The 27,178-nt window shown below is 39.4% G+C and overlaps 1 protein-coding gene across 1 annotated transcript in view; it reads right to left on the bottom strand.

Annotated features, from left to right (window-relative positions):
* The window catches only part of nck1b (NCK adaptor protein 1b), a 115,207-nt gene extending 88,029 nt beyond the window's left edge, over positions 1-27,178 (bottom strand). The window contains exon 1 of the mRNA XM_084702873.1: positions 26,998-27,178. The gene's annotated coding sequence lies outside the window, so the exon portion shown is untranslated. The remainder of the gene's footprint in view (positions 1-26,997) is intronic.

Raw genomic sequence — 27,178 nt, 5'->3', positions numbered from 1 at the left:
GGGGCAAATCAATTTCTCTTCCAAACTAAGCAACAACCATGCGAGTGCCATATTGTTTTTTCCTAGAGAGACATCATGGCTTGCAAACAAACAAAGTATAACAGTTGTTCAGATGTACAAATGAAAATAAAAGTATTTTTACAGTTCCTTCATCCGAGCCTCTGAAAAAAGTGTCTTAATTTTATTTTCTCTGGAAATGCGCCGACACAACTTCCCAAAATTGTGTATGTTGCTTTACTGTATATGGTTACCAAGCTTGCTACTCTTAGGATGTGGCTGTAACATTAGCTCTGCAGCTAACAGCTCAGTTACTTTCGCTAATGTAAAGGTAGATAGCATCAAGTCTGTGAATACACTAGGGCTGTCCCCGACTGAGATTTTCTTTGGTCAACCAAGACTCGACTAAAACGTCTGAAAATCAACTAATCGAAATTTAAAATGCTTTAAAAAAAAAGAAAAACGTACAAAAATGTTCACGATCTGACTCAATGGCTGCTGGACATTGCAGATTCAGCCACTAATAGCCTACTAATAATAAGACCCGTATCACCAGTCCTTTTGTAACCGAATGCCAATGGTATTTAGTATCTCTTACAATGTACTACAAATTAAAAATATTGTTTGTTTAACATGCAAATCATCAGGGGCCCGTTCATCGTAAGGGTTGAAGCTAAGCTAATCCATTGTCCCTTTAGCTCGTTAACATTAGCGAGCTAACTGAGAGCCGCAAATATCGGTTCGTCGACGGCTGATCCGCATCCAAATCATGTGGTTAATTTCAATCAGGCTAAACTTATCAGGGCAAGTGCACGAGGACGTCTTACTTCAAAAGGCAGGAAAGGTCGATCACCAAAACCATGATTTTCTAACGGTATGATGGCGGAAAAGACGAAAGAGAGAGCGGTGATATTCTCGCCATCTGAGCAAACTATTATAATACGTCTCTACGAAGACATTAAGCATATTATCATGGCTAAGTCAAACACCACCACCGCTGCCAGAGCAAGACAGGCATCTTGGCAAAAAAATTGCCATAAACTAAATGCATATTTTGGTAAAATGGCTCATCTTTAGTGCCTTATTACCCCGATCAATCAGATCACATTTCTTTAAATGTGCCTGCTGGCAGTAGGCTTAATGGAAATTAATCATCGAATGAGATCTTGCTAGCGAAAATTATGATATCAACTTTTTCAGAATAAGTATAAAAACAAGGCCAAAGAGTAAAATTGATACGAATTCATAGACACTTCTGAGGATATATGTAGGCCTACTGAAAGCGCATGTACTAGGGTGATATCAGGTAAAATGGGCCACTTTTTGGTAAATCGTTTGGGACAATAATACAATACCATATATGCCTTTTGCATGTATTTTTATGATTACTAATGACTGTTTTTGATCATTTTTGTTGAAATTATGTAATAAAGTATAATTATTTAGGCCCTACAGTTCTTGAAACATCAGCTGTGCCAACTTTTTTGGCACAAGCAGTTTCAGTTAAAATGGACCAGCTGTTCAGGTAAAATGGGCCAGTGAAACTGCAAAGGGAAATAGTAATTTATCATCAATTTTAATTTTTAAACACAGTTGCTTATACAGCCACAAAACATTTAAACTGCATTAAACAACTGCATTACAATAGATTCATTATTAATGAATCTATTGTAACTGGACAAGTCCCTGACAATTTCAAACAAGCTATTATTAAGCCCCTTCTTAAAAAACCAAACCTGGATCCAGGTTGTATTAGCAACTATAGGCCAATTTCAAATTTGCCATTTCTCTCCAAAATTTTAGAAAAAGCTGTGGCACAATAGCTAACTGAGCACCTCTCCTCAAATCAGCTTTATGAACCTCTCCAGTCTGGATTTCGTCTTCACCACAGCACTGAAACTGCATTAGCTAAGGTAGTCAATGATCTATTATTAGCCTCTGACGCGGGCTCTATCTCTGTTCTGGTTCTTCTAGACCTTAGTGCAGCATTTGACACTGTGGATCATGAGATTCTCCTGGAGCGTATGGAGAACTATGTTGGGATCTCTGGTACTTCACTTCAGTGGTTTAGATCGTATCTATCTGATAGATCACAATATGTCCACTATGATGGTTGCTCATCCAGGAGCACTACTGTAAAATACGGAGTACCACAGGGTTCAGTTCTAGGCCCTCTGTTATTTTCACTCTATATGTTGCCTTTAGGAAACATAATTAGAAGCTCTGGGGTAAATTTTCACTGTTATGCAGATGATACTCAGCTATAGATGTCCATAAAGCCTGGAGAATTTCCACATGCTATGGAAAAATGTGTTTCCGGGTTGAGAACTTGGATGACAGCAAATTTCCTTCTTCTTAATTCGGATAAAACCGAGGTTCAAATTTTCGGCCCTAAAAAATACAGAAATAATTTATCCAATCTGACCTTAAACTTAGATGGTGTCAAAGTATCTCAAAGCCAGTTGGTAAAAAATTTAGGAGTCACATTGGACCCAGACCTTTCGTTTGAGTACCATATTAAACAAATCACCAGAACTGCATTTTTCCATCTACGTAATATTGCCAAAATACGAAAATTCCTCTCAAAGGATGATGCTGAAAAACTAATACATGCTTTTGTTACGTCCCGATTGGACTACTGCAATGTGTTGTTCTCTGGCCTCCCAATTACCTACTTGAAAAATGTACAGCGGGTACAAAATGCTGCTGCTAGACTATTGACAAAAACAAGAAAGTTTGATCATATAACATCTACTCTTATCTCTTTACACTGGCTCCCTATCCAAGCCAGAGCTGATTTCAAAGTTTTACTACTAACTTACAAATCTCTACATGGATTGGCACCACTGTACCTCTCCGGTCTCCTTGCACCCTATTGCCCCGCAAGGACTCTAAGATCTCAAGATGCCGGCTATCTGGTAATACCCAAAATTAAGAAAAAAACTGCTGGAGGTAGGGCGTTCTCATATAGAGCACCTCTTCTCTGGAACAAATTACCTGTCTCAATTAGGGAGGCTGATACTGTTTCGACATTTAAAACTAGATTAAAAACGTTCCTGTTTAGTCAATCCTATGATTGTTAAATGTGTGTACTTTCTATGTAAACCTGGGGTGTGCGTTTGCCTATGTGTGTATCACATGTAACTTTTAAATTGTAATTTTAGCTTATGTTCACACTGCCCATTTAAATGTTACAAATAAAGTAAACCTGTTATTGTATATTGTTACTGTAATAGTTCCGTTGCTGTATATTTTAATTGTTATAGTTTACTAGTTGGAGACAACGGGGGGCTGGTTGTTTTCATCCTTATTCGTATAAATATAACCTATTTTAGAGTTGTTTCCCCTGGAACAGATTTCATGTTCCAACCAAGGGGGGCTGTCGCTGTCTTGGTGTGTGGGGCTGCATCAAATACCCTCTTAGCTTTGTTAAATTGCTGCACTAGTCCACACTTGACCGGTGGGGATCTCATTCTATTTCGACTGAAACTGTTAGCTGCTCCTGGCATTCTCTAATCCCTGTTCTCCTCTCTGTCCCCCCCACACATCCCTTGTGGTGTGGGGGGTCTGAGCTGTCAGGACCTGCCTGGTCGTCGGTCTACCAACGCTGGACCAGGTCGTCAACCGGAAACCAGCCTCCATGACGGCCAACAGCGAGTTTCCAGGTCCCAACGTCTATAAAGCCGAACAATGGATTTTTGGTGTTTCAAAACCCATTGACACTGTATGACTATGTTTAGCTTGTGTTCTGCTCCTCTCTCTTGCCAACCGTCTCTGGAGGAGGGGATCCCTCTCTGAATTGCTCCTCCCAAGGTTTCTTCCATTTTTTCTCCCGTTGGGAGTTTTTCTGGGAGTTTTTCCTTGTCTTCCTTGAGGGTTTAGGTTGGTTGAGGGGCAGTTCTATGGGCGTATGTGAAGCCCTCTGTGACATGCTTGCGTGTAAAAAGGGCTATACAAATAAATTTGATTTGATTTGATTTAAACAAACATATTCATATGTGCCATAATTTTTTTTTAAATGATCCTGAAGCCCAGACTCGTCACAGTTCCATATATATGTGACGGTGTGCCCTCAATACCCAGCTTGACCAAAAAGCTCTCATACTGGTTAAACCACTGGCTAACCACCTCTTTGTTGAGTCCAGCAGCCCGTGCTGCAGACAGGACCTCTGTCTTGCACATCCCAAGCTCTGGGTTGTGCTTTAGAAAGTTCTTAAACCAGTAATATCCAGCCCTCCCTGCTGTCTTGGAGAAACCAGATATGTTGTTCTTGGCTGCAAAATCAAAAGCCACTTGCCGGACATCACGTTTTGTGAAGGGAAACCCCCTCTGCGCCAATGTGTTGAGGGTGGCAGCAAGCTCCCTTTCCGCCTCCTGTGGAAGGAAGGGCTTCTGCCCTGACACATGTTCACTGCCAGTCACCTTTCCACTGATGCGTCTTTGCAGTATTGATTGCGGCACACCCCATGCTCTTGATAAGAGGTGCACACTCACTGTAATTCCTTTCTTCTCTCCCTCCATGTATTCATCTAAGGCCCCCTTCATCCTCTCCTCTTTCCACAGATTGTAATTGTTTGGCCTTCCTTTCCATCCCTGTTTTATCTTTGTATCCTTTCCTCTCTGGTCCTTGCTCCTACTCTCTTTTCTCTCTCTTTCCTTCTCCCTTTTTCCTCTCCTCTCGCTTCCTTCTCCTTCGCCATACTCACTGTACATAAAATATCTACTACCATTATTACTGTTGGGGGGGTCATGGTGTGACACACACACACACCCTCACACACCCTCACACACACACACACACACACACACACACACACACACACACACATGTGTATGTGTGTTTGTGAGTGACACAGATGATGGCCCATTTTATCTGAAACCATGTTGCCCATCTTACCTCAGTGGGTTCAGGTAAATTGGACCACCAAGAAAAACATAACTTTTTCAAAAAATACCAAACTAACAACATTATTTGTGATTGATGCCATCAAGACAGATATGCATAGTTTTTTAACGTGCATGTAAAAAAAAAAAAGATTTATCATCCTTATAATAGTTTAATTAGATTTGGTATGCCAGGCTACTTACCATGCAGCTTTCTGGTGCAGTATTGTTTGAATTATTGGCCCGCCCACCATAGCAACCATAAAGCAATCAAATCCCCTGTTACTTGTCAGGGCTGGGACCCCCAAACCTTAAATGGCCCATTTTACCTGATATCACCCTATATATGTGTATATGCATGTAGGCCTATGTGTAAATCCCTCTTTGATTTCATTGACTGGGGCATGGCCAGGAATATGATGAATTGATTCATCAGCTGGTTAAGCGCCAAGTACACTTTTCTTACACCAACGCATGCTGTGGCTTTGCCAATGTTTTCTGCATCGCCATACTGTAAAAAAATGTAGCCTACCTGACGCGAAAAACCTCAAGGCTATGCAGAGTCTGAAGCACAGTAAAAGTTTCAAGTAGCTTTATTGTCCATTTCTTCACGTCAAGACATAAAAAGGAATCTATATGACGTTTTCCACTCTCCCACAGTGAAACATAAAAAGCACAGGCACAACAGATAAGACATTTCTTAGAACATAGCGTTACATATTCACATACAGCAGCATAAGCTCGTAAAGCATAGCTTGCTGCGGTGTGTGATATTTGCAATGTACGGCCCGAGAAGGTCTTGCAAATAAATGAGTCCTTGTCGGCTGAATCGATATCGCTCAAACAAGAACTCATCCGTGTGAAATAAAGGATCTTGGCGATCGTGAAGAACTCTATTCGTATGGAAAGTTAATCGAACTATATCTCCTTGGTCAGCTGGGTCTCTCAAAAAGGGAGCTGCCAATTATTTTCCGGGGGTGTGGCAAGCTTATCCAGCTACACTTACGTTAGCCTGCTCTCGAGCAGGTTAGTGCTAATTGATTTGTTACTATGGTGATTTATCTAAACTTGCTTCCACGAACCAAAAATAGGGGCGTGTTTTATCTTAGCCTGAAAATTAGCTCGCTAAACTGCTTAGCGAGCTACGACGAATATACCCCCCAGAGCGTGCTTATCACTGCATGAACTTGCAGCATGCAAACTTACGTAGAAGCTGAGTGGGACGGTGCAACAGAGACAGATTTTGTTGTCTTGGCCGGAGAAGATAATGTCATTCGATTTGGATATTTTAATAGGCATATTCATTTTTCAACCCAGCGCGTTAGCATTAGCAAAGTAGGGTGAGGCCATCTTACGTTTTTCAGGTGGTAGGCTACATCACATTCAACGGCGAACTATGAAAAATAAAACCGTTGTTGGCAGTTTGCATTCAACGTTTTTTGAGTCACTCGGTACTTTGTAAATGTAAATGGCATTTAATGAAATGCTGCCATACCACAAATTTCTTTGCCATTTTGACTAATAACACCGACAAAGTAGGCTATGGCAGAGTTTGTACTTCTGCAGCCAATTGTGCTTGTGCTGTGTGCAAAATACCAAACCAAGAGAAAGCGCAGATTAACGAAAGGGCAAATAGTAACACCTTTTCTTTTAAATTATATATTTTTAAAGTTGCTTTATTTGTCTTAAATAATATAATCTACAATTTCTGTTGACCATTTCGTTAATTCAGCAATGTTGACACAATGGGAATCAGATCTCACACTGCCATACGGCAGCTCGACAAAAAAAATCTTAGTCGACCAAGAGCATATCAACCAGAAAATCGACTAGTGGACTGAGTGGGGACAGCCCTAGAATACACACGCTGTAACGCGAGTGTTGTACACTTTTTTGTTATTTGGATACCGTTCTGCTGTTGGTGTTATGGCGCGTGCGATATCCGCCTTTACCCTCATTGAAATGACTATGAGTGTGCACCTCTGCAAACCAGGGTGATCAAATGAGAATGGGAAAATTTGAGGCATCTTACAGCAACAGGGCTACAAGCCATAGCGATACATTTAATGTAAGCATTAGAGCATGGTGCCGCCTCTCTTCTCCTCATTAGCATTTAAAGCTACAGACACAGAAACAGCACGTCCTGAGGAAAGCTCATTGTGGGACTGCTCGTAGTGGCTGTCATTCTGCACCAAGGCTGAATTTCTGGAAAAATACTTAAGATACAGTTTTAGGGGACCACTAAGGCCTATACAAAAGCATCCAAAAATAGCATGTCATGGGACCCTTAATTGAGTGCATTGCACACCTTCTGTCATCATGTCTAGCCACTATACACCACAATATAATACAGCCTATAACTGAGTGCTGACTAGACAGAGACCAGACTAATGTAGAACTACATAATTAAGGGACTGCGCTAACCAGTATCAAATCATTCATACAGCTACTGAGGTATGTAGATATGTAGATAACTATTAACGGTGTAACAATACACTCAGCTCACGATTCAATACGTATCACAATACTGGGTTCACGATAGGATACGTAGATATGTTGAACCCCCCCCCCCCCCCAAAAAAAAAAGAAATGTAACAACTTCAAGAATATGCAATATTTCAGGATTTAATTTAAACTTCTGTATGTGAAGTAACTATGTTTGTTTTACATGTTTTACCTTGAAATGTATTGTTTTTCTTGCAGTTTAGTAAACTCATTGTTTTAAATAAAAAATGAGATTTCTGAAATTTGTAAATCGATATGAGTTGCTGTAAGACTGAATCGTGATTCAAATGCGAATCAATTTTTTCCCCCACCCATATTATTTTGCTGAAATGGTAGCTAGCTAGCATTTGTTAGCATCTGGGCTAAGTTACTTAGCATAATACTCGTAGTAATGCTATTACCATGCTAGTGTTAATTGTTAGCCTTCTCATTAGTACATTTTGAAGCCATACTAAAGCGTTTGTCGCATAGTTTTTGTCTATCCGAAAATATATAACTAACTCTGCCACACACAACGTTGAACACTTAATGTTTTTTCTTTTCCAGTATTTACACACAGTTCAAGTTTTGTCTGTTTCTTTTTTACCCTCCCTTACAAAAAAGAAGTATACTTCAAGTTTATTTTGTAAGTATACTTAGTATAAAAAGTATAATATTATCATGTTACTTTAAGTATCCTAGCAGTGTACTTATTAGTATACTTTTTTGTACTAAGTAAACTGAATTGGCCCACTTTTTAGGTCATTTAGTACACTTTAAAGTACACTTATAGTGTATTTCAAGGTTTACTTTTGAATACTGCAAAGTAGCCTGTGTAGTGCACTTTCAGTTCATCAAGTATACTTCCTTAAGTACTTCAAAGTACATTTTGGAATACTCTAAAGTAACCTGTGTAGTGCACTTTCAGTTCATCAAGTATACTTCCAAAAATACTTAAAAGTATACCTTGGAATACTCTAAGTAACCTGTGTAGTGCACTTTCAGTTCATGAAGCACACTTCCTAAAGAGCCTCAAAGTATACTTTGCAATACTTTAAAGTGCACTTTCATTTAATGTAAGTACTTCAAGAAGTAAACTTCTAAATGTAATTATACTATTACTTACTAATGTATTAAAATGTTTAGGGGCCCCTCAAACGCCTCAGATCTTAAGTTGCTTGGCGAGAACGGGGCCCTCGCAACATTTCACTGCAGATTCTCAGCTGAAAGAAGCTATTCACTGCGTGTTAAAGTTACAAGAATCCAGCTGTTCTTGTGAAATGTAACAGTCATTTAACTCATAGTTACAATGGTAAACCAGCACAACAATGACAATTACCACTCAACAAAACACTACATTCTAAGCAGACACATTTAAAAAACAAAATTCATGAAGTTACATTTGTATTTCGAACAAACGGCAAACTTATCAGCAAATTTTAACAATATTTACCGCCTTGAATCATGGGAATTGACTAGCCAATGAGCCACACTATCTCCATTATTTCAGGTAGTTATTTTGTTCTTAAGTCAGTTTGACAGTCTAACCTTCAAATGCATAATGCAACCCTTCTGTTTGCTTCTTTCTCAAGTAGCGTTTTTTTCCATTAATACTCCAATTGATAATTATTAGTATAAGATTATAGGGCTTCAGAATGTTTTGGCAGCAATCAAGTATACAGCTTCAATACCAAAAAAGATTCAATGTGCAATGCATAATAGATTTTCATAGACATTAATAATTAGAATGAGATGGATCTAAAAAATTTAACCTGTAATGTACTTAATTATTGGACTGTTTTTGCTGTATAATAATATAAAACATACATCCTACTCCAGAAGAAATGTATACCATTTTCTGTTTTTAAGCATACTTCTTAAAAGTATATCAAAAGTGAACTATTTTTAAAGCATACTTAAAAGTACATCAAAAGTGAACTATTTTTTAAGCATACTTCTTACAAAAGTGAACTATTTTCAAAGCATACTTAAAAGTATATCAAAAGTGAACTATTTTCTAAGTATACTTCCTCCAAAAGTGAACTATTTTCAAAACATACTTCTTAAAAGTATATCAAAAGTGAACTAAAACTGTACTATCAATATTTTGTATACTTAAAGTATACTTTAATATACTTATTTTTTTGTAAGGGGTCCTCTTGACAAGTGACTGGAAAACCAAAATGCTGCCAGACGTTGGACTTATAAGTGGATGGGGCAACTTCTATTTCAGTGTCAGCCAAACTCATTTTGCCCTGCTAGGCTACTGCCCAGTTCAAGCTGTGAATGCTCAATGCTGTGCACGCGTGACGCAGGTGCAAGAGGTTGCATGTTGGTAGCTCAACCAATAGGATAAAACGGATGGCATATCTAAAAGAATATCGCCATGACTCTACGATACATATTGTTACATTTTTGTACCACAATATATTATTACACCCTAATAACTACTGCAGTTGTTTTCCTGGTTGTATTGGGCATAAAGATCAATACTATTAGTCAGTGGAAACAAATGCTAAAGCGATTAATAGCTATGATATGCTGTTAGGAGATATACTTCAGGAATTCAATGCAAGGAATGTTAATTTAAGAACCAAAACATTAATGTTTTATAACAAGGAAGGCAAAAGCTTTTTTGAAGCCTCAAAAATTGGTGTGGATGGTAATGTATTCATTAGGATGGCGCATTTATCCAAAGTGAGATACGTTACATCACCTGCGTCTGTGGAACCAGCACATCTGTGTCCCAACCCTGCTCTTTCCTAGATCTGCTATCTACATTAACTCCAACAATAGGCCTTATTCAAGCCATCCAGGATACAAACTCAAAACGTAAATAAGCTCTACCATTTCATCATTGACAAGACACCTGTGGGGTGTTTCCCAAGCAGCTGTCTGTCTACAAAGCAACTTTGGACACAGCGATTAAAAATAAATACCAGGCTACTTCTTAATATAAGCAAAGCTTATAAGACAGGAGCCTTTAACAATTAATAATCATGTAATGTAATCTACCTGTAGCTGTACGCCTCTTTGCAAATCCTACTTCTCCGGAAACATCCCATGTGGCAAACTAGCAGACTACATCATTTGTAAACCGCAAGAGATAATGGTCCCGGACAGGTTGTGTGCGCGAGAGATTAAATGGATAAACACACAGGCCATCTTCGTCTTCATCGGCTAGGTTACATCCTGACAGGTAAAGGCTTCTCCGCTGCTGTCACAAGAGCTAAAGAAAAAGCCACTTGGAAAGGATGAACTACGTGGGTATGTGTCAGGACTAGTAGCATCTCAGGCCTTCAGACCACATTACGATGCCAGTCAGTTAAAACTGTATCTCTGTTTGCATAGATGGGGTGAGAGGAGGAAGTGGAGAATTGCTATGAACGGCACCTGTGCTGCTGCTGTTAGCCGAGATCCCAGTGTTTGCAGCGAGCTAGAAAGCTCCTTGCAAAAACTGGGTTGACGTTACGCAATACATGTGTTCATGTTCCAATATGCCAAAGCAATAGGATGTTGTCCTCTTAAGCATACAAAAATATTCTGCACCCTTCCATCCAACATCACTACGATATTATGTGACATCACTGATCAAAGGCAACCAGGGTTTCCACGAAGCACTTTGCAGCTAAGGCGGCCGCCTAAGCAACACACGCCTGCCCCCTTAACTACACCCCCCCCCCCCCCCCCCCCCCCGGTTTTTCATGTTGTTTATTTCCTCATGTTAGACAAATGATGAGAAAAGAAGGAAAGGGTACATATTTCAGAGTATTAAATCAGAGTTTAATTCATAGAGTAGAGATACAAACTACAAAGATGACCTACCCTTGTGGTACACCACATACTTGTTCCATGATGTGTTCACAACCCCTTCTCCAATTTCTTGAATCTACACCATAAAACAACTGCTCAAAACCTCAACTAGTCAATAAAAATGTATTTCTACATTTCTACAGGGGACAGGATAATATACTGCATCCGGAAAGTATTCACAGCGCTTCACTTTTTCTATATGTTGTTTTGTTTCAGGAATATTCCAAAAACAACAGTTGGTTAAGAAGCTTGATACAATGAATGTTGATTCAACTCATTTGGTAGAGATGCCACCTGTAGTTTTATAACACCTAACTAGGAGACGTGAAGTCTTAGAGACGGGAAGACTGGGTGACCTGGGAGAGTTCTTGTCACCTGGGGGAAGAGACAGTTGGTCTGAAGACAATGTGGATTAAACTGTTTTGTTCTAAGGATTTAACCAATGACAGAAGAGATTTGGTATAGCTGCATGTCTGTAGGATGGACCAATTACTTTTGACTTGGCCGTCTTAAGATGACAGGAATTGCCGTCTAAACACGGCCGTTTCGAACGTCTTAAAATTGGGTGCTACCACTTTATTCATTTCTGAGGGGAAACCAGGTAACAATCATTGCAAAAGAGAAAACAATTCATCTTGTTTTAATAATGAGGTTAAATATTAATTGTCAGTAACATCACTATCAACTATTTTGTAAGTTACTGGTTAGTTATTGAGAAAAAAACATAAGCTTGAACAATATCCTATTCACAATTAAAGATTTAAATGTAAGATTGTTATGAACTAACCCCACGTAAATGGACTGTCTCAAATACTAAATCACATGTAAGAATCATGATAGCAACGTAAGAGCCCACATGATCACAGAGGAGGTCTCAGACAGCCCAACGCAGATACCCACCCTTTTTTTTTACGTTGTATGTTGGTCCCAACATCAAAAAGGGGGTGGGTATGTTGGTCCCAACTTCAAAAAGGGATGGGTCTATTGTAGTGCTGTCAAACGATTAAAATATTTTATCGCGATTAATCGCATTAATGTCATAGTTAACTCGCGATTAATCACAATTAATCGCACATTTTAATCTATTCTCAATGTCCCTTTATTTCTTTTTGTCACATTCTTTTTTTCAAATTTTAATGCTCTTATCAACATGGAAAAGTGGTTCGGATTGCTTCGTGCCAATATTTTTTTTATTGAAAACAACATTGCAATCGCCTGGCTTTGACGAGGGGGCGGAGAATTCGCATCAGCTGTGTGCTTGGCCATCAAGTGGTATTTCAGACTGGACGTGCTGCGATGTTAGCTCAGTTTACAACGACAAAACACACAGATCACTGGTCTTGTCAATGGAACCATTTGGCAACTTTTTAAAAGTAAACTCTCCATTCAGAATCTTATTGGCATCCATTTCGGCATCTCGCACTCGCCATCCACTCAAAACATAACGTTAGCCTACTACAAGAGAATGTCTAATATCCGTAAACGGGCTCTGCTACTACTCTTTAGCCGGCTCGCAAGCCAAACAAGTGTTTGTTTCTCTTTAGCCGGCTGTGTTTGTGGCGCGCCTGTTGTTTTGTTTCCGGTCTAGCTAGATCCGGTGTGGTGTTGTAGTTTTTCTAAAGTCGGTAATTGTTGCAACAGCATGTGAAAAAAACTACAAAGTCTGCAAGGCCAAAAAGAGCGTTAATCGCGCGATAAGAAAATTGACGCCGTTAATTTGGGTTTGCGTTAACGCCGTTAATAACGCGTTAAACTGACAGCACTAGTCTATTGACTATAACCAATTGTAAGCATAGATGGTCCAAACGGCCATGTTAAGATGGAAATTTCAGTCGTCTTAAGACGGTCAAATGTGTCGTCTTAACGCAAACGCTAAATTACAGATTTTGGCTTTCCGTATTCCACAGATGTGTCCCTTAGTAGGCTACACGCACACAGTATAAATGTAATACATAGTTTGTAAAGCTTTGTTACATTTTTCATTGAGCTACTAAATTTCTTTGTGTACTCCAAAACATTTTCATTTAGGAGCGCATGTACTCCTTGGGAAAAAAGTTAGCATAGAACCCTAACTGGAAACTAGTCAGGATCTAGGGAAAGACGAATGCAGCAATGTACAGAGTCATCCTTGATGAAAACCTCCTTCAGAATGCCCTGGACTTCAGACTGGGGCGAAGGTTCATCTTCCAACAGGACAACGACCCAACGACAAGATATCAAAGGAGTGGCTTCAGGACAACTCGGTGAATGTCGAGTGGCCCAGCATGGGCCCAGACTTGATCCCGATTGCTACGCAAGCTTGCATTAGCTATCAAACTCCCAAACTAGCATCACATCAAACTCTGAATGTGCATGCATTAGCAGGTTAGTTGTGGTGGCGTATACGGGAGCCGGTTCTGGTGGGCCGTCTGGATCAAAGTCCAGGGGTCTCATTTATAAAACTGCGTAGGATTCTTACTAAAAGGGTACGTACGCCCAAAAGCCTAAAATGGCGTACGCACACAAAAATTCAGATTTATAAAACCGTGCGTACGCACACCTGTATGCAATGTTCCCTTTATAAATCACAGATTACCCACAAGTGTGCGTACGTGAATCAGCATTGTACCCCGCCCTGAACACGCCCATTTTTAAACATAAATAGTCAATGCAAAGCACCTCATGAATGCTAATCTAGTGTCTCATCATGACCCTGGCATACGATTGTTCTTTACGGTGAATCATAGCACATGACAACTTCTCAGACACTGTTAGCCTATTGGTGGAGCCCGAAAATTCAAAAAATGTGGTGGCCGGTAGATCACCAATAAAAAAAAAAAACTGTGCGAGTGGCGTCAACTGTGGCAGTGATACTGAGAGTCGAGATACAATTTGAAAACAAAAGCGTTTTGTTATGAACAGTAATCTATTAAAGTCTGGACTGATAACGAGGACGTAGAGTGTAGCGATTGCACGGGAGCTTGACGACTGTATTTCCAGTTTTTGACATATGAGGATATTTGCACAGTATTAAATACATATATTTAGTTATACACTGTGTTCTGCAGTTATCTAAAGGTAGGATATGTGATGTTATCCTGTATTCCATGCAGTCGGGGAATCTCCCCCTCCTGAACTCCCGTAGTGGACAATCTGATGGTGAGGAAGCGCTGAATTTTTATTTAAAATTTGAGTTGGATTGTACAAGGTGTTTATCGAACAAGAATCACTCAGTACAAGCACAAATAACACTGCTGGATGTAATCTTCAGGATAATCATGAAATTGAATGGAAAAAAAACGTGTGTGAGGAAAACAAAATATATAAATATTACGAGCAATGTTCTTCCCACATTCAATTTCTGCAGTCTGACTACAGTACGGTCATCTGCGTCGCCAATTCCAACTGTTTTCAAAATGTGCGTAGGCCTACGGGAGGGTCAGAGTTTGCGTGGAGGACCGCACATTCTCCCGTCAAGTTTGTTTTTTATAAATCACAACTTTTGCGTGGAAAGTGGCGTACGCACATTTTCAGCCCCGTTTTGTGCGTACGCAAGCTTTATAAATGAGACCCCAGGGCTTTGGAATCTCATGATGGAGCGGACATATGCAATGCCAAAAGCCCAAGAGTGGCTACAGCGAAGGGACAACTGGATGCCTGACAGCATTCAGAATGACATACTGGAAATCTTTGCTCATGCTGTTCTAAGAGAAATTGTTTCAGAAGCAAGAGATTATTTCAATGGTTTAAAGGGGCGATTGATTGCAGAACAGAATTTATCTTGTCACAGTTGAACAACAACAGTTCAGTGGGTAAAAAGGACATACAGTGAACCTCAAAGTCCAATGACACCTCTTTCCTATGTAAATCTCAAAATTAGAAAATGTAGCTGTGAAACAGTAGTTCTTGAAAAATCCCCCGCTGTGACGTCCCAACGAGGCTCCACCTTTTTTGCCTCTGGTCTGTACCTTTGTCACGCCCCAAAATTTGCTGCGCGCTGCTTTATGTACTTCCACAGAATTACAAAGAAGAACGTTTGTCTAGCATATTGAAAATGGACTACGGGAATAAATGCAGTGTTCCAGACTGTACAAGGAATGCTGACACTGAGTCTTCATAAGGAACCAAATACTCAGTGGGCTGTGTCATGTTTATATGAGAAGATCTGTGTAGTTCGACCCTCAATTACACATTTGCTTGAACCATTTCACAGAAGACAGTTTTGAATGAAAACCTTGAACAATTTAAAGAAGGATTAGTTAAGCCGCTGTTGCTGAAGAGGTGCTGTTCCAACAGTATGCTCATCACAAACGCAAGCTGTAAGTATGATTTTATCGCTAACAGTTAGCCTATTAGCAATGCTAACGTCTCCTGTATCTAGCATAGGTAGAATGTCTATGGGTAGAATGCTAAATACGTGTCTAAACACATCAACATACCTTACTTAGCAAATGACTCTAGCTAGACTAGCTGTATTCGGCATTAGAAGGGAAGCTTCCGAAAAAACAGCCAGGAAACGAATAGCAGTCTAGACTCTAGTTATAGGGTTTAATAGGTTTTATGTGCATTTAGGGTTAGTATAGTGTATTATTTATTGTTATCTGTAATTTAGGAAGTTTTAGTATTAGGGTTAGTATAGTCGATTATTTATTGCTATCTGTGTTTATTTAGGACGTTTCACTTATTTAAGCTCAGCATACATGTAAATTATGTTCTGTGTACTTATATGTTATGTTATGCCAGGTGCGTTGTCTTGTCTTAAGAATTTCAGTGCCCAGTCTGACCTTGTGTTGTTCTGTGTACTGGACAAATAAAAGACTTGAACTTGAAGCCTGTCTAGATTTTCAATTTGAAAGAACTGGAGAAAAGCAAGTGCTAGATACAGGATAAGTTAGCATTGCTAATAACTACCGACAAAATCTTCCTACAACTTGCGGTTGTGATGAACACAACTAAGGTTGGAACGCACCTCTTCTCAGCAACAGCTTCAAAGCAAATCCTGCTTTACATTGTTCCAGGTTTTCAAAACCGTCCTTGGTAAAATGGTTCGAGCAAATGTGTAATTGAGGGTGGAACTGCACAGGGATCTTCAACACTAGAGCTACGGTATAGACAAACATCAGCCATGCCTGTCGAGTCAATGTTAACTAGACCCTAGCTCATCTGTTTTTTATTAACGCTGATTTGCAAGGAATGCAAGAACTACGGTGGCCCTGAAGTGCAAATCACCCCCCCTAATATGAGTACATCCCCCAAATGAAAACACTCCCCCCGAATACGAGTCAACTCCCCCCAACTCGGATGACTTGTTCACCTCCCCCTAATACAAAAACACGCTCCCCCAAATGGAAAACAACATTACATTAACTCTGAACGGAAAGGGTAGGTACTACACTTTAGCGCTGATTGGATGCTAGTAGGCTAAGAAATTGATCGACAGAAGTAAAAAATGCAATAGCCTGACAGAGTTACGTGCACCAGGACATTTATTTGGGTATCGAAGCATGTAGCATAGGCTACGTATGCAAAAGCATAAATTGCGTGTTAAACATAGCCAAACAACTAGTCCACGTAACTCTGTCATTATCATGAACTTGATCGTTTTGGTTGGAAGGAAAGAGGAAACATTAATGTTTACAATTCAGAGTCATGACACTACTCTTTAATTTAATCAGGGTCATTCCTATGAAATAATCTCAGATATGCTGTTAACGTTTCACAATATAAGTAGCCTATGCGCACGCTAAAAACGCAGTTGAAGGCAGGACTTTTCAGAAGAAAAAACTAATAGTCTACTACAGAAGAACGAAATGCCACAATGACAGAGTAACGTGGACCAGGATAGTTGTTTGGCTATCGATTTTTACATTTAACGCGAAATACTTTTGCCTAAGTAGCCTACTATTTGCTACATTCTTCGATAGCCAAACAAATGTTCTGGTGCACGTAACTCTGCCAGGCTATTGCATTTTGTACTTCTGTCGATCAATTTCATATGTCTTGTTAGTTAGTCTACTGCATCCAATCAGCGCTAAAGTGTAGTACCTACCCTTTCCGTTCAGAGTTAATGTAATGTGTTTTTGAGTTAATGTAATGTCGTTTTCCATTTGGGGGAGCGTGTTTTTGTATTGGGGGGAGGTGAACAAGTCATACGATTTGGGGGGAGTTGACTCGTATTCGGGGGGAGGGTTTTCATTTGGGGGATGTACTCATATTAGGGGGTGTGAAGAACAGCTATATAGCGAAAACACCTACACTGTAGGCATGTAAACTAGTTTAGCTTGCTAACGCAAGAGCATACAGATTGTGTGATGATTTAGTTAATTGGCAATGGGGCTAACGCGTTATTTCATGTTCCTGACTGTTTCATTTGAATAAATAAACGGTGGTACATGTAAATCTACAATTCACGATGCATGTTTTTTGTCAGGTTCTTTGTCAGGTTATTTTTCAGCAAGATATCTAGAGCTAGCTACTAGGGATGGGCATTCGATGAAATTGTCTTAATCGATCGTCGGGAGAATTAACGATCGATTTTCGATTATTCATTAACATTTTTATATTAAAATTCCCTATTTATAGGCTATATTAAAATGCAGTGAAAATAGAAAAAACACAGCGTGTTTCCGCATTGAGATCTGTAGCTAATACAAGAAGAGCAACTATTTCTGTAACTCCTAGAAGCCGAGCCGACAGCTGGAAGCCAGTGCTCAAACACAACTGACCCTCGTTTTTTTCCGGCTAATTAACAAAGCTTCATAAAAACCTTTGCCCTCAACAATACTTAAGGGTAACATATCCATCTCGATGGACTTGCAGATCCATTGGGTAGCCTAATTTTCTCTGCTCGTTGTGCATCGCAGCTCCTCCGTGCTAACACCGAGAGCAGGATGCACCACCACTACGTTCTTACAGTGGTAGCATTTGAGTCGTGGAGGAGTAATTTTAAGTCAAAATGGTCTCACGCTATACTTCGCCGTGACCTCTTCATGTTTACTTTTGAAATACATGGGAACTCGCCGGTAACTGAGTAAGCCTGTGGCATTTTTTTTTTTTACAAACATTGGCTTCGTTGTTGTATGTCAGCAAATGTTTCATTGCTGCCACATAGCGAAATCCACTGCATTCCTTCAAGACTCACACTACGCAACAGAACACACATTAGTTTTATCGATGAACAAATAATGTCATCAACGAAATTCTTAATGATCGATAGTCGATCGTCGATTAATTATGCCCATCCCTACTAGCTACTGTAACTGAGTTGAATCACAATATAATTTGGTTGGTAAGCTGTAAAGTTCTACTCACCTAAATCAATCCAGTTTGCTTCGACAACAGTGGAAACAACTAACCAGGGTCGGATTAACAGTTTTCTGTGCCCTGGGCAACAAGGCGCAAGCCAACCAATCAGCGCGCAGCTCATCTAAATATTAATGAGCATACCATAAAAGGAGAAAAGCTAGTGTTTTTTCCCGGGACAATTTCAGAGGATCTATCAGGGGGCATAGAACAGCACCCGGGCCATTTTCAGCCCAACCAATGTTACATACCCTATTCGGAGACCTTAAGGAACAGTGTGAAATATCCCAAAAACCCAGTCAACCAGACGAATTGCTTGCGTGGTGCATTGTGGGTAGCGACGCGATTCAAGCGGTTCAAGTTGGGATTTTCTAAACTTTATGCAAATGAGTGATTTTCGCTGGCGATGGCCAATTGGATTGTTTTCTTGTTTTTCATAACGTGGCAACCACGGTAAACATTTCTAGCTTTCAGTTTCAAGATGGAGGAGAAACTAATCGCTTGTGTGGCTGCATATCCAGTCCTGTAGGAAACGTCCCTGTATTTGTACAGAGACATTGACAAGAAGAATGAGCCCTGGCGCAGGGTTGTAGACGTTGTCGGTCCTCCTGGTGGGTTTTTTGTACTTTTAAATTCAGTCTCGTCACATTACTCTCATCTCCCAAATAAACGTACCGGTAGGTTTATTTTTTTAACCTGAAAAATTACGTTCTTTTTTGGACGGCACGTTTATTTTGGGAGGGAAAATCGAGACAATTTTAGAAAATGTCATGCATTTTCTTTGGAAGGGAAGATACATTTGAACTCTGATGTAAAAACGGTTAGCTACCTTAGCTAGCTAGCTACTGGAAAGCCGCTTACATTAGCTTGCGACGTTAGCTACCAACTGAAGGTTGTCAATGCAAGCTAGTAAATGTTAAACAGAGCCTCATTATGGCTCTGATGTTAGCTCTAGCTACTGTATACTCACATGACGGTTCCCATTCAGCACACCAGCATAACAGTCACAACCTATAGACAACGAGCCTCTCATCGTCCCAAAAAAATCCCAGGGTATTTACTTTTTTTATATTTGCGAACTCAAATGAAATAACTCAACTGTAACTAATACTGGTGCAAGTTTGGGATTGTATACCGCACAAAGATGCGGAATATGAGGTGCTGCGAGATGATGTCATTAGAAATATCACAGCACCTGCAATTGTGCTGCGCGGCAGTCGTGTCTACTAGGGCTGTCCCCGACTAAGATTTTCTTTGTTTCGACCAAGACTCTGAAAATCGACTAATCAAACTTTGAATCGCTTTTTTTTCTCACAAAAAACAACGTACAAACATTTTCGCGATCTGACTCGATGGCTGCTGGATATTGCAGATTCAGCTGCTAATAGCCTACTAATAATATGACTTGTATCACCAGTCCTGTTGTAACTGAATGCCGATGATATTTAGTATCTCTTATAATGTACTACAAATTAAAAATATTTTTGTTTAACATGCAAATCATCAGAGCGCGCTTATGAAAACTTGCAGCATGAGAACTGACGTAGAGGCTGATTGGGGAACGGTGCAATAGAGAAATATTTTGTTGTCTTGGCCAGAGAAGATATATGCCATACGATTTGGATGTGATTCTTATAATAGGCATATTCATTTTTCAACCCAGCGCGTTAGCATGAGTGAAGTAGGGCTAGGCCAACTTAAGTTTTCAGGTGGTAGGTTACATCATATTCGACGTCGAACTATGACAAATAAACCGTTGTTGACAGAGTTTGCATTCAACATTTTGAGTCACCCAGTACTTTGTAAATGTAAATGTACTTTAATGAAATGCTGCCATACCACAGATTTATTTGCCATTTTGACTAATAACACCAACAAAGTAGGCTATGGCAGAGTTTGTAATTCTGCAGCCAATTGTGCTCGTGCCGTGAGCAAAATACCATACCAAAACAAAGCGCAGATTAACAAAAGGGAAAACAGTAACACCTTTTCTTTTAAATTATGTATTTTTTGAGTTGCTTTATTTGTTTACAATCTATAATCTATTTCTGTAGAAAATGTTGTTAATTCAGCAATGATGACACAATGGGAATCAGATCTCACACTGCCATACAGCAGCTCAATTAAAAAAATCTTAGTCGACCAAGAGCATATCAACCAGAAAATCAACTAGTCAACTGAGTGGGGACAGCCCTAGTGTCTACTATAAGTTTGTTGAGGTATACCAGTAGTCAAGGCATGTTTGTTATTTGACAGCTTTGTAACTATGTATTTCCAAGCTACAGGCATTGAAGTATTTTCCTAGCAATGCTTTATTTGGTAGTGGTTGTCATGTTGACTGAAAGGTGTTTTAGGAAAAGTGATAGTACTAGTACATGTATGTTTGTAACTAGACAGCCTGTTTTTTGAGATTTTCTGTTATGTTTCAGTCATACACTGTAAAAAATTATAATTAAATTACTGCACTTTTTCTGTATTTCTGAATTATAGGAAATACAGATAGAAAGACAATGGCAAACTGTAAATTTATAATTTTACATAAGAATTACTGTTGTTACTTAAATACACTAACATTTCTGTTTTTTTTTTACAAATAATAAAATTTTCACAAATGTTCTGTTAAAACACATAACTTTACTTTATCAAAACTAGCTATTTTAACTGTTATTTTGCAGATATTTACTTTCATCCCACGGACAAATAACTTAATAACATAATTTTTGGTTTAGACACAGGAACCTTGAATTGTGAACTGAGCTTGGGTAGTTGACGTCATGCAATCCCAGCATGCACCAGTCAATATCAAAGACTACAAAAGCCTGCAAAAGCCTTTTGGGGGCTATCATTGTTTATGATCATTGACCAATGCACTTATAGTAAAGCTCTCTCTTGGAAGTCGTTTTTGATAAAAGCATCTGCTAAATGAATAAATGTAAAGACGCCAGAGTAGAACAAAGGAAAGTAGATTACATAGTTGTGTTGCGGCAATGCTCCTGTTACCCAGAATGCCCCGCGGCAAGCTGAAAAGCTACAGAGTTAAAAGTTTAAACGTAGTTAGATAAGCATTGTTTGGAGTTTTGTTGTTGTGTTCGTTCTGGTTTGTAGTTTGGATACATTAAGTGTTTACCCTGAGTGTGAATGTTGTTGACAAATGTATAGAACTTTGTGTATGTCTACCTGTCTCCGCACTTCCTATGAGCTGTCGTTCTCCACTCTTCGCCGCTTCAAAACATGGCTATGGAACAATATGACCCAGAGACGACTGACACACCTGACTTCACTGCACATCCACAGTGACGTTCTTGATCAGATGGACATTCAGCCACTGATGAAAAGATTTATCGACAACACACCGGAACGGAAGTCTACATTTGGAGTCTTCAAATAGATAAGACATCTATCTTTCTTCATTTCACTTGACGCTACGTTGTGCTGCATTCATCAAAATACTGCTGTGAAAACAGTTTAATTATTTTTGTATCAGGTACTGTTACCTAAGTTCGCCTTTACAATGTTGATCATTGTTACCCTCACAGTATCTCAGGACACAGGTGGAAATGCAAGGCGACATTTTGATGCAAATCATTTTAGTTTAATTGATTATTCAAGTCATTTGTTCAATAAACTTGTTAAAAAAAAATGCAAGGGGTGATCTGCACACATGAAAAAAATAAAATAAATAATAAGTTTAGCCCACACCGTGTTAAACTGTCACTACAACATAAGATTGTACAGTTATGTGCTTTTGGATATATTTGTTGAAGGGAGATTAAATGTTTAGCACTGCCATACACAGGACTTGTATTATGAAATGCTTAAGCAGGACTTGTATTATGAAATGCATTTGAACGGTAAACCTGTAGATTGTACCATGCACGGCATGTGGAATAAAGCACTCAAATGAACTCCAACATTGCGTATACCTGGTGATTATTATCGACAAGTATAAGTCAGAACACTTAATGTAGGCCTATTGGATATCCTGTGTTGATGACATATTAGGCTATCGGGAGTTGTGAAAAAAAGGTGTTAGTTTGCAACCGATATATAGGCCAATTAGAACTTTTTGTCTTTGAGCCAGCGCTAGTGAGCGAAAGAGTTTATGTCCAAGTTTTTATTTTACATATGCAACAAGTAGCATATGTAAATATATGTATGTATATATATTTATGTATATATGTATGTATATATATTTTTATGTATATATATATATAAGCTTATTTGTTCCCCATGCAAATACTGTAGCCTAGATTATAGACAGTACCTCTGTTTTCATTTTTAGCAGATGCTTTTATCCAAAGTGGCATAGATGGGGGGGTTTAAACCTGATCTTGACCTCCATCATGGTCTACAGCAAGTGGGACTTGGCGTGAATTAAAAGTATTGAAGAGAGATATTCAAGTTGTAGAAATGACCAACACTTTTTGCAACTGAAATTAGTTAAATGGAGTCCTGGAGAATTTAATCTACAACTGAATTAGAAGTCAACTCATAAGGCAGACATGTAATGTCCCGAAAATAAGGAAACAAAATAAATCTGTATGCAGAAAATATCATTGTGGTTCAAATTCAACATTAATTACCACAGAGAGTTTCTGAAGTTTCTGCTAACCAAAAAATAATAATAATAAAGCATGGTTTTAATCTGCAAGGTTTGTTTGTTAACCAAAGCCATACTTGTAGTGTAGGTCAACAAGAGGCTAGGAATGCAGAAACCTCAAACAGAGTGGGGTATATACTTGCCTTAAGCTAACTACTGGCAATTTATTTTCATACACACTTCACAAATACAATCTAAAACTGCTAGGACAAGCTTATTGTGATAGGCAGCTAGTCAGTTGGCAGTACTGCAATGTCAACTTCCACTGTCAGCCAGGTGGGGGGCTCTGTGTGGCCCCCATGGTACTGTAGTGAGCATTTTACAACCGGCTAAGGACTGGGAAGGGGCTGAAGGAGGGGAAACAGAGAAAGGGAGCGCGGAGGTTCTCTATAGTAGGGCTGTCCCCAACTAAGATTTTCTTTGGTCGACCAAGACTCAACTAAGCACTTGTGAAAATCGACAAATCAAAATTTAAAAACGTTTTTTTTTTTTCTATAAATGTCACAATGTTTTTCATCAAACCATTTTGAGTGATGTTTTACCTCACTGTTTTCAGAGATATTATGCAAGAAATACATACGTAAGAAGGGAGATCATAGAGACAACTAGACAAACAAATGTACAAACATTTTCCCGACTCAATGTAGCTGCTGAACATTCCAGATTCAGCCGCTATAAAATAAGCTATTACTAATAATAAACCTCATGTCACCAGTCCTGTTGTTACCAAATGCCGATATAATACAAAATGCCTGATTGTAATAGATAATAAATCATAACCAATGTACTACAAATTAAAAATATTGTTTGTTTAACATGCAAATCAATGCACTATACACTGCCTGAAAAAGTGCAGCATGCGAACCTACGTAGAAGCCAAGTGGGGAACGGTGCAACAGAGAAAGATTGTGTTGTCTTGGCCGGAGAAAATAATGTAATTTGATTTGGATGTGATTCTTGTAATAGGCATATTAATTTTTCAACCCAGCGCGTGTTAGCATGAGCGAAGTAGGCCAACTGATGGTTTTCAGGTGGAAGGCTACATCATATTCAACGTCGAACTATGAAAACTAAAACGTTGTTGGCAGAGTTTGCATTCAACGTTTTTTGAGTCACCTGGTACTTTGTAAATGTATATGTACTGTAAATGAAATGCTGCCATACCACAGATTTCTTTGCCATTTTGCCTAATAACACCAACAAAGTAGGCTTTGGCAGAGTTTGTAGTTCGGCAGCCAATTGTGCTCGTGCCGTGTGCAAAAAACAAACAAAGCAAAGCACAGATTAACGAAAGGGAAACCAATAACACCTTTTCTTTTAAATCTATATATTTTTTAGTTGCTTTATTTGTATTAAATAATATAATCTACAATTTCTGTAGAACATTTCTTTAATTTGGCAATGGTGACACAAGCGGGAATCAGATCTCACACTGCCATACAGCAGCTCGACTAAAAAAATCTTAGTTGACCAAGAGCATATCGACCAAAAAATCGACTAGTCGACAGAGTGGGGACAGCCCTACTCTATAGCAGGGCTCCAGACTGCGACCAAATGGTCGCATTTTGCGACCAGTTTTTGAGACAGTGCGAACATTTTTTACAAGCATTCGCGCATGTGCGACCTACACATTTTGAATTAATTGGGTGTGTACAATGTCAGCACACGTTAGCAACAACGCATAGATACGACGTTCTAGTAAGACCGCGATACCAGCGTTCCTTCTGCATTAGTACCGTAGCTTAAAGTCTAGGAAAGTTTTGGCTATTTTTCGCTAGGTACCTATAAACCTAGCTAAAAGTCTTGGAAAGTTTAGGATATTTTTCGCTTGGTTCCTACGCACATGTCTTAATCTGCCAGACAAGTGGGTGCCCCTTCGTTCTTTTGGTGAGCAGTTTCACTAGCCCTTCTTACCCGGCGTCATGGAGCCGAGCAGCTAAATACTTATTTAGCACTAGCGTTGCTACTGTATCCCTGCCTGTGTTTGAGCTGTTGCGCTGTTATACTCGGCAAGTATCGTGTTGTGGTGTCGGAAGACTGATCGAAAAGTGCATCATACATTCAAGTCATTTAGCTAAGACTTGCATGTACAGTACGTAATGTCACATTAAATAATGTATTTAAACTCAAGCTTATATGGTGCGTTGCAGGGGCGATTCTAGGATCAGACCTATAGGGGTGCTCAGCCCCCACTGAGAATGTGACATGAATACAGTGCCTTGCAAAAGTGCTAAACGTAAACCCCCTTGCTAATATAAATCCCTACTTTCACTGGATAACAATGAATACATTTATGTATTATTATGCAAAATATTGAATGAAAAAACTAAGGATGTCCCTTTCTTCATGAACTACCAGCATCAAATGATAATAAACAATATATTTAAGAAAATATTAGGAGTGCTTGAGCACTCTAAAAAGGATCTAAAATTGCCACTGAATTTTACCCTCTCCAGTTTCATTAATAAATGCATTGCAGGTCAATATAAGGTGTGCCCCTTAGTTTTCTGCTTGCGCTCCTAAAATTTTCAGTCAGGGGCTACTGTGCTCCTAGTAAAAAAAGTTAGTCTGGAGTCCTGTATAGGGACAGATTTTTGCCAGTCTCGTAAATCTCCTTCAATGGACTGGGGTGACTTTTAGTCTTAAAGGAAATGGCACTTTATAAACAGCTGGTCTCTCAACCCCTTTTCCCCTAGCCAGTTATGACTACCCCCCACCTCCTTTCCAGAGCAGTGGGGATACAGTACTGCTGCAGACAAAATGTCCCCCTGCCTTTTCTTCCCCTCTTGGCTTCCCTCCCTTTAACCTTAATAAGAGACTGTGGAGAGGCCTGTCAGTGTGACAATAATTACAGAAACTACGCTGTTCACCAGCTGCAACAAGCCCCCCCCGCCTCCCTCAGATGCACAGACATACAACTCCCCTCCCCCTAATGTCATTGTCTTCCCTTACACACAAACACCTACACATACATGCTAGGCATGATCAACTGTATGACACACAAGTAGGCCAAACAAGCATATAGGTTCGAGTGCAGACAAAAACAGAAGCTATGTACATCTAAAGAAGGTGTGATATTGCAGAAGCAAAAATATTTCCCAGTCTTGGCTTAATCCCATTGAACAAAGTATAGGTAAAACTGTAATATCTCAAATGTATTTTTAAATTATTAACTAGTCTTGAGCGAGTAAAATTCAAAAACCTCTAAATAGTGTCCCAATTGCCAGTTCATTTGTCTATTTACATTCACCCTTGGCATAATGTAGTTCTATTTAACAGGCCTGAAGTGTAGCCAAAGCGGTATCTGTATCTTTATACGGTCAGAGCGCATCCCCTTCCAGATGAAACCCCCATAAAATCTATCTTCCTACAAAGGCAAACCCAAAAGGGCAAAATCTGTGCACCATGCATATTATTACACATGACGTCTCCCTTTACCAAGGATCCGAAAGGAAAATAGCGAGATCATATTTAGAAAAAACACTGTGACAAGAAACTGCGGTACCACTTCAATAACGAGTTCCAAGTTACAGAGATAAACGACGTGACATTACTGTTGGCGTGTCTGATCATTTAGTAAGCTATTTAGGATTCGCCATGTAGGCTACATAGAGAGGCTAGGCTCGTGCGAGGACAGCACACAAACTAGCTCTATTTATTGCTTGCTAGCTACTACATTGATACTAGCATTGGTTCGTAAATAAAACTCAGTATTCCACTATGAATGAAATTGCTGGCATTTACATTTTTGGCCAGCAAGCTCGCTATTTAAGGCATTAACTGTAGTGGCATTAACAGTAGTTACACACTAGGTATAAATGTGGGAAACAACAGCAGGCTAATTTGCTAGTAGGCTAGCTGCTAAGGCTTTGACTGCTATCTGGATAATCAAATGATGGCAGAGCCGTGATGGGATGTTATTATCTTTTCCACCTTACCTGTTTGCTGATCAGTTTTGAGTTTCTTTTATTTATTGTTGAAAATACCATGTAAATTAAAGGAACAAATTGTAATGGCCAAAACCTAGCACGTTTACCACGCACAACTTGGCTGGCTAGCCTAAGCTAATCATTTGCCCCGTTGGAATAGCATTCCACTTTCAAGCATGACACATAGGAG

Source organism: Hypomesus nipponensis, chromosome 8 (genome assembly GCF_054491055.1).
Source record: "Hypomesus nipponensis isolate SF chromosome 8, ASM5449105v1, whole genome shotgun sequence".
In the NCBI taxonomy this organism is placed as follows: Eukaryota; Metazoa; Chordata; class Actinopteri; order Osmeriformes; family Osmeridae; genus Hypomesus; species Hypomesus nipponensis.
Note: the sequence above shows the minus strand (reverse complement) of the source record. Positions and strands in the feature narration are given on the sequence as shown.